General features: G+C 39.1%; 1 protein-coding gene across 2 annotated transcripts in view; it reads left to right on the top strand.

Annotated features, from left to right (window-relative positions):
* atxn1a (ataxin 1a) overlaps positions 1-15,607 on the top strand; it is a 132,960-nt gene that overhangs the window by 27,639 nt on the left and 89,714 nt on the right. For both annotated transcript variants that reach the window (XM_036145212.1, XM_036145211.1), the window contains exon 2: positions 8,002-8,192. The gene's annotated coding sequence lies outside the window, so the exon portion shown is untranslated. The remainder of the gene's footprint in view (positions 1-8,001; positions 8,193-15,607) is intronic.

Genomic DNA, 15,607 nt, shown 5'->3' with positions numbered 1-15,607 from the left:
GAATAACATTGTCAAACACTGTGATTACAACTTAACTTAAAACCACATGGTTCACCCCTCATTTCCTTTCCGTCACAACGCTCACAGCCAGAGGCTGCAGATCACATCGAACCGCATTCGTCATGACAATTTCAGCGCTTGATGAAATAGATTTTCGGGTGGCAGAGATGCTGAAGTTAGCAGCGGCGTTGGAGACGTTTCCGAAGTTGGAAAAGAAAGATGGAGCGAGTGCAAACGATTTCATCAACACTAATGTCACAATCAAAGATTTTTTTTCCCCCTCATATCCTGCAGCTCCATTCATCCGCTATCATAAACAGCGTGTTTGTTTCTGAGCGTTTTTGTCATTCGCCAGCTGTAATAGTCGCATGCATGTAGGCGAACGCTTCTAAAATATCACAGCCTACTATTAGCTGCTCTGCAAGCGTTCTTTTTGATGTCGATACTGTGCAAATTACATTGCTGTTACAATTCAGTTTCATTTTACATCCCCTTGATGAGAAACGTTGACTGTTAGAAAGAAAGACTGACGTGCGAGGAGTCTGCATTGAACTGTGTTGATGGAAAGATTGTCTCCTCATGAAGAGCTTCAACCCTCACAGAAAAGCCAGCACCCATTTTCCAATTTTATTTTAGGGTTAATGTTCCAAAATGGATTTTATTCTACTTTTTTTTTTCTTTAATACATACAGTATAAAGCTGTTTGTGCAAACTTTTATTTTTCAGAGTTTAACAGTTAAGCGCAACAATCTCTAAGCGTAAAAGAGACATTTTTGATATTTTTTATCCTATTAAAAAAAAGTAATAGATTAGAACATTATCCTCATTTATGAAACAAAGCATATATCCTGTATGCTTCGCCCTGAACTCAAAACAAAATGCAATTTACAACATGCTGACCTTTTATGTGTTTGAATTCCTGAAAATTGGGAGTTTCTACAGTTGAATGAACTGAACGGGACAAAAATATCCAGTTTTTCTGCATTTGTCCTGCTGTTCACTGTCAGATCCAAATAAGGTCAGTTTGGCAGTACAGTGTAAAGTGTGATGATAATGACACCCATATCCTAAAAATCGAGTCGAATGGGTGCTGAACTAAAAAAAAAAAAACACAGGGGAGATGAAAGACTGTTTAAAACACGTCTGGTGCGCTAATAATTGCATTGTGCCGAAAATGTCAAGCAGCTGAGCTCTATGCAGACACTTTTGTTAGTTTATAAGTGAATAACAAATTTTTTCATGTCCAACATTTGATCTTCTGCGCTGGAATGAAGACATTTTAATATCATAAATGATCTCGTTAAGCCAGGAAACCTAATCTCAACCTTTACGTCTAACATCTCCTTTAAAAATAATGAGTATCCTAAGTTTCCATGATGTCCAGGCAGCACTCAGACTTCTAGGGTGAAAAGTTTAAGTTGGTCTTCTGAAAACACGACCCGGACGGTACAGGTACACTCAGACAGGAACACAAACATGACAGTTTCACCCATGGCTCTGTTTTTATTTTTTTATTTATTTTTTTTACTTTCCGGTTTATAACAGCCTTACCTGTCAGAGTCTCTGGATGTGTCTGTGTATGTGGGTACATGCAGGTGTTTCCATTCCTGTGTGAGACAGGGCAGGGACGGCAGGCTGGGAAGCAACAGTACGGCAGGGTGAAAGGGAGGGGGGGGGGGCACAGACATACAGAGAGCGGGCTGTCGGGAGTATTGAGTTCCCCACACAATGACAGAGAGCCGAGTCTGGGCCTGGTGAGTGGAAGCTGTCTTTTCACAATATTTAGGTCAATGTTTTCCATGAAGCAGACTGACGGGGTTAAACCAGGTAAAAGCTTTGCTCCGTATTGATTCGACCCCTCAACTTGAGCCAAGGCGGATATCGATTTCTGACAAGATACAGGTTAAAAGAGGATATCATCATCCTGAGCCAGAAAAAAAAAAAGCAAGAAAAAAAAATCCACAGAAACTTAGAACACGGTGATTTAAAGGGATTTTTTTTATGTTTGGTTGCTTTAAAAGATTTAAAGATAGCTAGTATTTAACAAAACATCTTCCTCACAAACAGGAAATGCAGAGCTGTTATTGCTGTCTTCTGTAAATGTTTAGAACTTAGTGTTGTGGAGGATCTGTGGCGCTATACTGATTCGTCTTTATAAAACAGCGGGCTGAAAACACAGTGCAAAGCAGGTTGCATTATCTTCCTGCTGTCACTGAGAATTTGTCAAAAACTTCTCTCGAACAAATCTGAAAATGGCGTGCTGTGTTGTGCCAGCGTGGGGCTGAAATCTGACCCCGGTGCAGAATCTGTCTGTCTGCACTCTCAGTATAACATGCAGCAGTAGACCAAAAGAGGAACAGAGGATACAGCTGTTGAAACTGCCCTGTGGGTTTTTATTATAAAAGTTTGTTTGGTTAAAATCTCTACAAAAATGCAGAAAATATCCGCGCGACGTGAGATTCTCATAGCAATAATTATAAAATTAATAAAGTCTTTCTGCAAAGGGCCCATCAGTATCTGTTAGTGTGGCTTACTGTCATTATGTTGCCTTTTGTTGAAGCTGGATTTTTATACAAACTTGGTGTGTGAAGTTGTTTTTGTGTCACCAACGCGTGACTCAACACATTACGTGGACGTGGGCCTTCCAGGTCTCTACGGGACCTGCAAAGCTTGCTTCTCTGCATGTGTGAAATTTGTAACTTGTGGTGCGTTCACCTTCAGGCTCAGAAGTTCCCTCTTGCTGTTCCTTACAATAAGTCCTTTCAATGAGTTGCCAGAGAGCGTTCCGGGGCAAGCAGAGTTTTCCTCCGGCTGAATAATGCATAGTATAGCGCGTTGCTGCGAACTGCTGGTCAGCTGGCTGAAAGGAGGCTCCCATACTTTAGCCCTGCTTACAAGAAAAAAGAACTATTACAGCTGTTTTGAGCATATTTCTGTTTGTGAAAAACAATTTTGTGGAAGTACAACCATGCCTCTTCTTAGGTGACTACAGTCGGGAATCAAGCAGCACAGAGCCAGGCTCTAGCCGAGCAGACAAATACAACAACTAATATCCACTTGCTATATTTGGAGAGTTAATCTGTGAAGAGCAGAACAGTGAAAACATCAACTGTTCTCATTATTTATGTTTATTATTAACAAGGTTTTTATTCTGTGTTTTGAATTCATATGAACAACAATCATCCATCCATCCATTTTCTGACCCACTTAATCCCTCATGGGGTCGCGGGGGTTGCTGGTGCCTATCTCCAGCATTTACTGGGCAAGAGGCGGGGTTCACCTGGACGCATCGGCAGTCTGTCGCAGGGCAACACAGAGACAAACAGGACAAACAACCATTTACACACACACTCACACCTAAGAAGAATTTAGAGAGGCCAATTAACCTAACAGTCATGTTTTTGGACTGTGGGAGGAAGCCGGAGTACCCGGAGAGAACCCACGCATGCACAGGGAGAACATGCAAACTCCATGCAGAAAGACCCAGGGTTGGATTTGAACCTAGAACCTTCTTGCTGCAAGGCAACAGTGCTACCCCACTGCGCCACTGTGCAGCCCTATGAACAACAATCAAATATTATGTAAATTATAATTATTGATATTCTGTGTTATTGTACTGGTAAATGGTATTTTTCTGTTTTAATTAAGAGCAGTCGGACGACGTTATAGATTTTATTTTCCTATTTTATATTAAAATACAGTGAAATTGTTTCCATGACTAGTTTAAATGCATCCAGGGCAGGGAAATACTATAATATCAGCTTGTGTCGCGTTTAGTAGTTAGCCTGCTCACTAAACAATAAGTTATTAAGCGTTTGTTGTAACGTATGGCTACCCCAGCTATGGTTTGGTTGGTACACCAGAGTTGGAGTTGAGAGTTGAATTCCCCGTTAGCTCAGTCACCGTTACTGTAGGACTTTGTGGATGGATGAGCGAAAATAAATGCAAATCTGACTACCGAATGCATTTGAAGTGCACTGCATTTAATATGTGAGTATTGTTCAATGTTCAGCTGTATTATGTCCAGCTCCATTCCCTTTTACTCTAACTGGAATAAGTTCTCTTCACCTTTAAGGCTGCTTAAAACAACAGAATGCCAAGTAGGTGCACCCACTGCGTTTACCTTGACATATGGATAAAATTAAGCACTCTGCAACTTTTTACCTGCCAAATAGAGATTTAATTATTCCTTCTCATCAACACCTCTCATCTTAGTTTAGAGCTAAATGCGCACAGTGGGCGATGTATACCAACACACCATTCAGCTCCTGGTTTCCATGCATCTGCAACTCAGGATTTGGAGATGAAGTCCTCTGCACAGTGGGAGGCGGGCCCAGCATCGACAGGGTAAAGATAAGGAGGAGATTAAAACATATGGAAGGGGTGTTCATCACACTGATTGAGAAAATTCGCACTCTGCAACAGTTAAAGGAGCATCAATGATCGACTCTGCCTTGGAGCCTATTAGTCTCCGTATTGTCCAGAGGTACAGCATGTAATTAAAGTATCATTTGCTCGATTTCTTACTTTTACTCCAATCCTGGGTGCCTGTTGTCGATGAAAGACAGCAACTTCTCAAGGTGGAACTTTAAACGCTACGAGTGTAGCATAAAACTAAATAATTGGTCTAAATCAACCAATGATCGGATGAGACTTATGCAGCTTGACAGCTTGACTTGTGCTTTTTTGCCATTATGGAAGAATAGATTTTTTTAAATGAAAAAACCATAAGCAGCGTTGTTTTTGCTAATATTCCTTATAGTTAATACTTTGTTTCCAACCACAGTGTCGCAAGAAAAAAGTACTTTCTTAAGCCGTGTGCAATGTGTGTAAGTAAAAAGGAGAAGTCCGATACTAAATTTAGACGTTCTTAGATACAAACAACTCTGTGTAAGGAAATGATGCACTAATCAAGTGGCAGATAGTACAGATGACACAATTTCCCTTCAATCAGCATTAACCTGCGATCAGTAGATTAAATACCAAAAAACTACAATAGTATTTTTCTTGTTCATTAAAAGCATCGAAAGTGAAAACTCAGCTTTTTGTACTTTAAAAGTCACGACTGTATATAAATGCTCTTTTTTGTGAGTTTTGTAAAGATAACAGTAAGAGACAAACGCTTACATGCTCCTTAAAGAGCAAATCTGCATTGACTATAATTGTAATGGGCAGGTCAGACCGGAAAAATAAAACCTGAAATCAGTATGGGCCAATACATTGCTGCTTCTCTATTAATGGCTAAAAGAAATCAAATCCCATTTTCTAAGTGTCTACACAACAATATAAAGATGTTATCAAACATGCTTTAGTCCTAAAGGGCTGCTGTCCTGTATGTTTTGTATGTTTTTATGCACTAACATACAATTTCTTTGGTCTAGGTGTGTTGGATCAGGCGCACAAATGAAAACATACAGGAAACTGGTCGTTGACTCAGGAGCTGGACATTTCTGATTTAGTCAAATGTCCTCCCTCCACCTCTTTGCAACACCATGAGGAATTTTGCAAATGTGCTCACTTGCTTCCCCAGAAACGGCAGTATCTGCAGGGAAATTAGAGATGTTTAGTCAGAGGGAGCTACGTTCGTGAAACAGAAACTTAATAACTATGTTTTTTTTTAAGGGAAAAAAGGAGGACACAAGCCTCAAACCGGTGTCTCATGTGGGTAAACAAAGCCTGGTTGCCATGCTGATCGGGCGTCGGTGTATAAATAGCTTGGGTGTTGTTCTGAATACTCCTCAGAGAGGGCAAGAGAGCAGCAGAAAACTGGAATACCAGTGACAGAGACAGTGTAGGACACGGCACGCATGGGTGTTTACAAAGAACAAGGAAAGAAAACAAGACTTTTTTTAGCTTGTAAAAGACAGCGATTGAAAAAAATGTGTAGAACAGTGTCCATTATGGATATTATTTAATGGTCTTGACACACTTTTCTGCCTTTCATAAACTCACTCTGCTTTGAGATATTATCTAATTAGGAAATTTGATCTCGTTTTGTGAATAATTTTGTGAGCACCCGGTTGAAGGGTAAGCCGACAATTGTGCCGAAGGCTGTGAATTCAGCAGGAATAAAACTCTCCACTGCTCAATCAGTAAAATACTGTGCCCTGCAGAAGGAGTTATGCACCTTATTATTTCCTTTTTGTTGCATTAGAGGCACAAACTTCAGTGCTTTTCATTTGGATTTTATGCGACAGACCAACACAACGTAGCACATAATTGTGAAGTGGAGAGAGAAAGGATGGATAGTTTTGAACATTTTCAATAAAGAAAAAAAGCCACCCTGGGCAAGCTGCTCACATTGACCATTCACAAACCCAGCTCTGCATGTCATAAGATTTTCTGTTGGAGAGCACATGAATATAATTTGATCTGAACGACATTTATTGTATCTGTAGTCCCGCTGGAAGACAAATCTCTACCCCAGTCCCAAGTCTGTGGCAACCTCTGTCTTGGCTACCAATCGCGTATTTTACTCAATCACAGCCGTCTTTGTTTGGCCATGACTGTGAGCAAAATCAAGAAATTTGACTTTGGTTACGCTGCTCACAGTGCACAGACATTTTGGCAAACAAATATGAACAGTGTGTTTTTTTTATTATGAATTTATTTATTACATGTAAAGAAATCCAGAATATTCTCATTACTTCTGATGAGCTCGACTGTCCCTACTGGAGTTAAGCCTCCCCGGAGCAAGATATTGCCGCCGCCGTGTTTCAACTGTGTGATGATGTGCGTCATTCATTTTCCTTTACACTGTTCTCTAGTTGCTAACTACAGTAGGTGCCTTCTATGCGCAAAATTTTATTTAGAGGTATCAAAAAATACAAGTGTGTGCCACTGATTTTAGATTGTTGATTAACTGGGGTACACTTCCAGTAAAACTTCACAAAAAGGGAAAATGTATAGGCAAACGCAGGGGTCACCAACCTTTTTGAAACTGAGACCTACTTCATCGGTACAGTGTCATATGAAGGGCTACCCGTACAGACCTTTGAACTACAAGAGTCCAAGCTCACTTTAACTTTTTTAAGGTGCACCGGATTATAAGGCACACTAAATATTCTTCCCAAGCGTGTAATATAACGCCGTCCCTCCGCGTACACAGCTCTCTCCTGAGAGGGAGCGCTATCCGTCTCTGTTGGGAGGACAGAGTAGTTGGCCTTCACTGCTCTGTTTCTAACATAAGGCCAAAATACACATAACTTGTATATGGAATTAACTTATTGGGTTTATTGTTGCTAGCATGTACTCCGGGCACAGGCTGCCTTACATGAATGCACTTCTAGTTTAGACATTACAGTCAGGCAGTCTTGTAGACAGCTCAGGGGACCAATCAGGTAGTGACACAGTGTACCGTAATGCTCCGAATATCCATTAAGCGGAGCGGTTTCGTTGCTAACCAAAGTCATGCTGAAACATTTTAACATATTTTTGAGCACATTGTACCACATAAAATCAGTCAGTAAGCAAAACGGTAATCATATATAAGGTGCAACATAATTTTTTGAGAGAATTGAAGGATTTTAAGTGTGCCTTATAGTCTGAAAAATATGGTAATATAAATGTTTTAATGCTTTTGTCATTTTTAAATTATGTTAATACAAGGATGAATAAAAACGAAGAGCAGGTGAATTTCAAATGCAGCTCACTGGGTTGTTTTTTTTTTGCAATTTAGCTTTTTCCTTTGTTTTTCCTATGTCTGTAATGTTTTTCTGTTCATGTACAGCACTTTGAAGGTCTTGTTACTTAAAAGTGATATAAAAGTAAACTTACCTCACCTTATTCTTTTGAACAGTCTTGTGGGCACCATATATGGTCCTTGGGGGCTTCCTGGTGCCCACGCGTACCATGTTGGTGACCCCTGGGCTAAGAGATATGAATCCTTTCTTATAACACTTTAGTAGATTTTTTTGCTCAAAAGAAACCTTGTAAATGTAAACTGGGGCACAATAGTTGAAAGACGTGCTGATGTCTTTGTCTGTCATTGTTTTGCTGCAGGGAATGTTGGCTGTAGCTGCGGACAGGCAGACGTGAAAAGAACAGAGAGACACCTGAGACGCTTCTCCTCCACTCCTGGAAAGATTCAGTCCCCGCGTCAGTCAGCGTAAAGCTCCAGACAATTATCGGCTCCCGGCTGAGCAAGGACGCTCCACCTTTCTCGCCCAGGTAGCCGTGACTCCTCTGCGCAGGTAAGAGTCATATGGAGCACTCTTTTTTTTTTTTTTTTTTTACAGATGAGCTGCTGTGTTTATCTGTATGTTTGTGAGTAACTATGGTGTCGTTTGTTGCTTGAGAGCAAACTCTGACCGTCTTTGAGAAGGTATTGCTTATGTTGGGTAGTTAGCCCGGCAATAAATCTGTCAGGTATTCAGAAGCTGTCAAGGAATTGATCTTAATTGTGCTCCGGAGTGGATTTCCCCCCGCCAGGCCACTTTTATAACCATGGTAACCAGAAGTGTTTGGTTTTGAATTCGCTTTGATTCATTCAAACAAAAAGGAGCAAAAGCAGTGGTTTTAACTTATGTCCCACTAAGTGCCTCTATGCGGCTTTTTGTACTCATTGAACGGTGACTATGGATTGCTTTATATTAAAGTTTTCCTTGTTTAGCCAGAAAAAAAAAACATTTGTTTTTATTTTTCAACATATATTTATTTTATTTACATTCATTTCTTTGTCTATTATGACATTTCTTAGCTTACCCCCTGAGAAAACCTGTGTTGAAAAGATTTTACAAAAGATGAGTTTGCCTTTTGTCCTGATGTGGTTAAAATATGCAAAATGACATCTACACAAAGATGTTGGTTGAAATCAAAACATTGATGAGACACTAAATCCGATGGGCTTTTTAGTCTCAATTTAGATAAGAGATATGGATTAAAAGGAAAATTACCAAAAAAAAAAAAAAAAATTTAGGCTTAATGTACACAATGACTGGCTGACCTGTAATGGCTCCAAATGTCATGCAGATTTTCAGCTAACTTTTTAAAAGTCGCAAAAAAAAAAGAAGTGCTAATTATGCATGTTTCCATCCACTGGTTTGGAGCGAATTAACCAGGCTATGCAAAGCATAATTTGGTCAGAAGCTGACGTTATGCATGGTTGTAATAAACAGGAAGTATGGAACACACGTCTGAGAAAAAAAATTGTAATTCTGTCATGCCAGCTAGTGCTGGCTGTGCTACTTGCTGTCCGGACACATAAACAGAGATACACAACTTTGGGTGCATTATGAGAATTCCCGGGAGGACGCCGACAGCGGAAACAGTTGATCGGTCACGCGAGGTAAATGTTCGCTAGTAATGTGTTTCCATCTCCCGTTGTGCAGATTTACTCTTTTTGGTAAAGCCAAAAACATTCTTAAGTGAGTGTGAAAACGTTTTAGCGAATTTGAGGAAGTTATTTCAAATTTTGCCTTTTCCATCAACCTTTTCCAATACGATACTTCAAAATGCACATAAAAAAAATCGTTGATGGAAACACGTCTATTGACGTATTTAGCTCCATTCTCTTTCACTCCTTTTTTGTTATCTCCCTCGCTGCATCTTTTGCAACGCCCTTCTCAATCCTTAGCTTGTTTTTCAGCAGTTGTATAGTGAGGCTCACACTCTCCTTTTATGGCAAATAGATCTAATAAAAAGGGTTACTTAGAGTGGAAAGTGGGGAAAGCAATCTTCACTTTTACTATCCTCTAGTTTTACTATCCCTTTTATAGAAGATATATAATATATAAGTCCAATGGTTAAGGTCCTAGAATTTCTCTGCCTTCATCCCCATCTCAATCCCACACTGTGGAGTGTAATTCTCTTAAAATGCACAAGACAATAGAAATAAAGCTCCAACTTAACACATCTGCACATGCATTCATATTAAATGTATGATAAAAATTAGAAAAGAAAAATTGGTGATGTACTATTCCTGGAAACATGAACCTAGTGAGGAGCATTGTGAAAGTTCACTAATTAGAAATGAAAGTTTTAAGTTCTATTCACACAAGTTCCAACTCAATTATTTCATGTTCATATCGTTCTGCCTTAACATTTTGAATTAGCTGCAAAGCCCCAACTTTTTTTTATAGAATAACATATAACTACATGCACCATTTAACTATCAATAGAAAATATGCCATAAACAACTGTTTTCAAACTGCATATTATTACCAGTTTTTATCTGTTGAGTTGTTTTCTGTTCTCTTTGATCTTGTAAACTCTATTTTAATCTGAACAGCGTCTATATTAATGTATATGATTCTATTTGATGAAGTCAAAATGGATCTGAAATTCTGATACAACATGTAAGGCTGTTTTTATTTTGGCCACTTTCAAAACAATACAAGGTTGGAGTTCCTCTTTAAATACCCTTTCCTGATTCTGTTTCAGCACTTTAAGCTGATAAAATCTTCACCCGTGTGAATGAACGCCAATATCTTTGTTGTTATTTTGTTTATGCTAAGCTTTAAGATTGTTGGGAAGATAGGTTAGAAGTGACAGAAGGCTGTTGTGCCTGTAAAATCCACAGTCGGGCAACCACCCATCAAGCACCAGGCTTGCAAAAGGTTACAATAGAACCAGGATGCAGAAACAACGTGGCATGATTTATAAAATATGATAGTAAGAAGAGGAACTTTCATTTTATATTACGTTTAACCATATATCATCCATAAATGGTCCCACCAAAGAGTGAAATATGGGTGCAACTGCCCAAATCTGTTCCCATGTGCACGCACAGAACTCGCCAAGTTCTCACCTTCAAGGGGAAATGTCTTGGCTCTTTTACATTAATGCCTTTAATGTTCTTCACATATCAAAACATGTTTGTTATTCAGTGTGTCCAAGAAGAGCTCAAATCAGGTCAAGGTTGTCCTCCAAAACTGAATAAGTTCAATATGTTTTACAACACTATTAATGACTCAAAGCCCCTTGATAACGTATGGGCACACGTTAATTGATTGAAAATATATTCACACAACGTTAGTAGCCCGAATAATCCCTTTTATGCCTTTTGTTTATTACCCCCCAAAAAGAATGACGGTAACCGACAGCGTCAGTAAATTTGGCTTTGAGCCTCCTTAGTGTGCTGAGGGACGTGCTTCATAACTCTACAAATATGGTTTGAAGTACAGACTAATTCAGTTCTTAGAAGAACTGAATAAATGTAAAAATAAAGGAGTAGAAAAGGAAGCAATAGGGCGATTCTGCAGACATAAAGCAAAAAGGGAAAGGTAGAATGCAGATACTACAAAGGAGATAATACATTCAAATTTGTCAAAACAGATAGACCTTATATTCATATTTATTTTCTCCCTCATACCTTTCTCCTTTCTTCAGCAATCAACTCTGTTAGATGCAAACAACATGTTTTTTTTCCCCCGGCTGACTTATACATTTTGCTGCCTTTTTACATCGTTGACACTTGCTTTTTATCTCTGAGCAGAAAAAAAAAACCTTCAGGAAAGAGTAGACGGAGGAACGACAGTCTAAAAGCTCAGGAAATGACAGGTCGTCACATCAGCGTGATCAACGCATGGCTTTGAGAGGAGAACTTTAAGTTTACATCAGACAGGAAACATGGAGTCAGAACTATTAACTGAAGCATAAATCTTTTAAACTAGTTATGTTTTAAATGATCTATGGTATTTTATTTGCCGTTTGATGTGTTTTGCACATTACACAGCATCATGTGAGCATTTTCTTTGGCATATCTTGTGCCTCTAAAAGGCAGGTAACCTCCAGTCTGATACCATATCTGAACACCACCTGTGTAGACACAGATGGTGCAGAAGAGCCACTTCAGACATGCTGCTCGCACTGTGCCCAAAAACACGCACCTTGCAGTGAGCAATCTGCTGCAAAGTACCAGAAATATCCAACCAGAACGGCCCAAATAGCTGTAGAAAGGACGCAGACTTGGTTTCTCAGGTAGTGCTCTTGTATCGTATGATGAAGACGTCCCACTTTGATGTCTGTCACATCTTTCAGAACGAAAAGGCCCCCTGTAGAACATGGGTCACGTCGAATGGTGTAAAACTGTTACTGTAAATTAGTTTCCGACGCTGCACCCGAAAAGTTTTGAGATAATTTCGAGCCGCACATTTGAGAGCAACCTGAACCCAACAAAGGAGAAAATGTCTTTGGGAAAAGTGTCATTTCCATTTTGAAGTGTCGCAGAGACTGCTATGAAACAACCAGGGCTCTTTAACACGAGCTAGCCCAACATTTTACAAGACTGTATAATTTATTACCTGTTAGTTTTATAAACACTGTTGAGTGGACTGGAAAGATTAATGTCTTACTTTATGGGAGTGCAATCCCTCAACAACTTCTATAACTTTAGTCAGTTTTCTTGGAAAGGTCTGTTCTAATTTGGTGCTTTTTTAAGATAAAGTTTCTAAAGTGCCGATTTACACGGTCACATTTTCATTATAGTTTATATATATATATATATATATATATATATATATATATATATATATATATATATATTAGGGCTGGGCAAGTTAACGCGTTAATTTCGCGTTAACTCATTAGACTATTAACGGCGATATTTTCTTTAACGCGCGTTAACGCATGTTGGTCACATGCTTTTATTTTGTGAAGGTCTGTTGCTGCGGTGTAGGGGTTTGAATCAGAACAGTAGGTGGCGATAATGCGCCAATAACCTCGCTGTCAGCCCAGCCTCAGATTCAAAGAGGAAGAAAGGTGCTGGCCGGAAAAAAACACAGCTGACATGCGGAAGGCGGTGTTTCCCGCAGGTACCGCGAGCGAGCTTAGGCGGGGCAAGGCGGTGAGTTGGCGGCCGGAACAAGTTTTGTGCGGAGCGGAGCGGGGGGGGGGTCTGCATCGACGCCGTCGGTGAAGTCGCTTCTCGTTTCAAAGTATCCATGTATTTTTGCCTGTTTTCCCCCTGCCATTCACTATATGCGCGCGAGAAAGCAACAACAAAAAACCGCGTGTCAACGTCAAATAAACGCAAGCATATCGAGTTAGCAAGCATTTCAGTTTAAAGTTCTTCCAGCATGGAATATGACAGAAACAAGTTAGTTGGAACCACTGCCAAGTTAAACTTTGGTATTGAACATAAAATGGTAATGCTGCTCCCTGCTGTTACCTCAGAAATTGCCTGTTTTTGGTAGATTTTTTCCCCATAAAGAGAATTCCCTGTCAGTGGCAATAAGCTTTAATTTATTATTATTGCTATTTTTTGTTTTACATGTTTAAGTTGAGCTTTACACTAAATATGTGTTACTGATAAGTGCTACAAATGTTACAACACTTTTGTTCATATGGCAGCAGAACATTAAAATAAAAGTGCTCTTTACACTACTTTTGAATTCATTCTTGGAGTTTGTAAATACAATGCGATTAATCGCGATTAATCGCGATTAATCAGTGCGATTAATCGCGATTAAATATTTTAATCGTTGCCCAGCCCTAATATATATATATATATATATATATATATATATATATATATATATATATAAAAACACCTTGGACGGGTCCATTTATATTCAGGTACCAGATTTCCATATGAAACTTCTAAAAGCCATAATACATTCTAACTGTACTGGAAATATTAATACAAAATGCCAAATACTCTATGGCAATTTTATGGTACTTTTATGGTATATTTTATGGTACTTTAATACACAGCTGAGCAACAAACACAGAAATTTGCATTGTTTACTGAAAGCATCCCAGTGACATACTTATAACCTTCGTTAGCTGCAACTTTAAATTCATCTGTTCAAATTACTTTGTGACCACCTATTTGTAAAACCATAAAAAAAAAAAAAATCTGCATGCCTTTGATATCTTCATCTGTGATTAGGATGCAAGAGATAATTTCTGTGCCAAGAGGAAGAGTAAAACCGTGCAGGGAAATCCTGACAGCGCTTTACAAATTCAATTAATTCTCAGGGATAGATTTTTTTTTCAAATTATTTGTTACTGAGATATCCTTTCATAGGTTTCGGTGCAGCCTGCAGGGCGGCTCGCTGCGATGCCAAAGATGTCAAATTACTAATTAACCGAGAGAAGCATCTCAGATGCCTTTAGGTATTCAGCAGTCTCCGGCTGTTTCAGTCTTCGGATAAATGCTCAGGATTCCTGATTTTATTGACATCAGGAGTATTTTGGTCCTTGATTAAAAAATAAAAAAAACAGGTTTACATTACATTTTTTTTATTGCAAGTAAATTACTTAAGAGTCTTTCAGGGAAATGTTGTGTATAAGACAAAATAATATAATTAGCTTAAAACTTGTTCTTAATTTATTACCTTTATTACAGAGAGTTGTTACATTTGGGCCAAATTGCTGCCTTGAGGGGTTAAGCCATTGCGGTAAATAGACTCCGTGTGTGAAAGTGTGGAGTTTCCCTTCTCTGTTTTCCTCTAATAGCTTTGCTCGGCTTTATTTGATCTGGGCCTCTGCTCTCTCGTAGTAGGATTGAACTGTGCTTGGAGGGCGAGGAGGGAAACACACAGTCATTTCTACATGACGCAGATACAAATGAAAGCGGAATAATTGCATAAAGAAAGGGAGAGAAGAAGAAGAAGAAGAAGAGGAGATGCAGAAGTGTCTAATATATCGGGGTTGGATGGATGGATTGGTGGGAAAATAAAGCAGCAGCTACTGACCGTTCGTTTTTTTCAAAGCTAGTATGTTTCCACCCTCCTCAGTCTTGTAAATGTATGTTTGCTTTTAGCTAAAATATCTTGTCCTGGCTGCAAAAAGTTGATTTGCAAAGTATTGACAGCACGTTTGCTGCTAACTTTGGCACGAGGGAAGCTGTTATAAGAAGCATTTCCAAATGTTAGACTAAATAAACATACTGAAGATGAAGGTTTTTCTAAAAAATTCAAGGTGAAATTATGCTAATGCTAAAAAATCCATTTCTTAACGATTTTAGGACACGTTTGCTTAATGTTTGAGGAAATATTTGCTGAAAGCCAGTACTTGATTTCTATTCAGCCGACAAAACATGGTTTCCACAACTTTTTTGGCAATAATTTGGGGATTTGTGAGAAGATTAAATAAAGACACCATTGAACTCTCTTTCCCCTCATTAATTGCTGCACCCCAGCTCTTTGCAACGGTGCTTTCTGGCACAAACACACTCTGGCTGACTCTGCAGGCTGTAGAGTTTAATTACCTTATCTGGTGTCTGAGAGTTCATTCTCATCTCTGCTGGTTGTGAAGAGAAGAGGAGTGGAGGCAGATAAATGAAGGACAGAGGAGAGGAGTGAATAAAACAGTTACTCATTCTCCATGTCAGGTATCCTTAAAAGAAAACTGCGCAGCGAGGAATTTCCCAATCAAGGTCAATCCCTTTTTTTATTTGAAAAAAAGAAAAGAAAAGCCCATATCATGTTTTCACTAGTTGTAGTTCATGAATGAACGGCGTTCGTCAATGACAGTCCGGAACAACTAGGCAAAGCTGAGATCATAAAACCTGGTTAGCATAAAACAGACTGTCAGGGGAGGCGTGATCTCTTCCTGCTTATTAATTTGTATACAAATTAATAAAGTGCACCCTCTCGTTTTTGCCTGGTTGCGTTTGTGTCTTTGGCTTATCTCACGGAGCGACACGAACATGATGGTGTTT

This window comes from Fundulus heteroclitus, chromosome 13 (assembly GCF_011125445.2).
Source record: "Fundulus heteroclitus isolate FHET01 chromosome 13, MU-UCD_Fhet_4.1, whole genome shotgun sequence".
NCBI classification, from domain to species: domain Eukaryota; kingdom Metazoa; phylum Chordata; class Actinopteri; order Cyprinodontiformes; family Fundulidae; genus Fundulus; species Fundulus heteroclitus.
The sequence above is the reverse complement of the archived record's forward strand: the minus strand, read 5'-3'. Positions and strand labels throughout refer to the sequence as shown.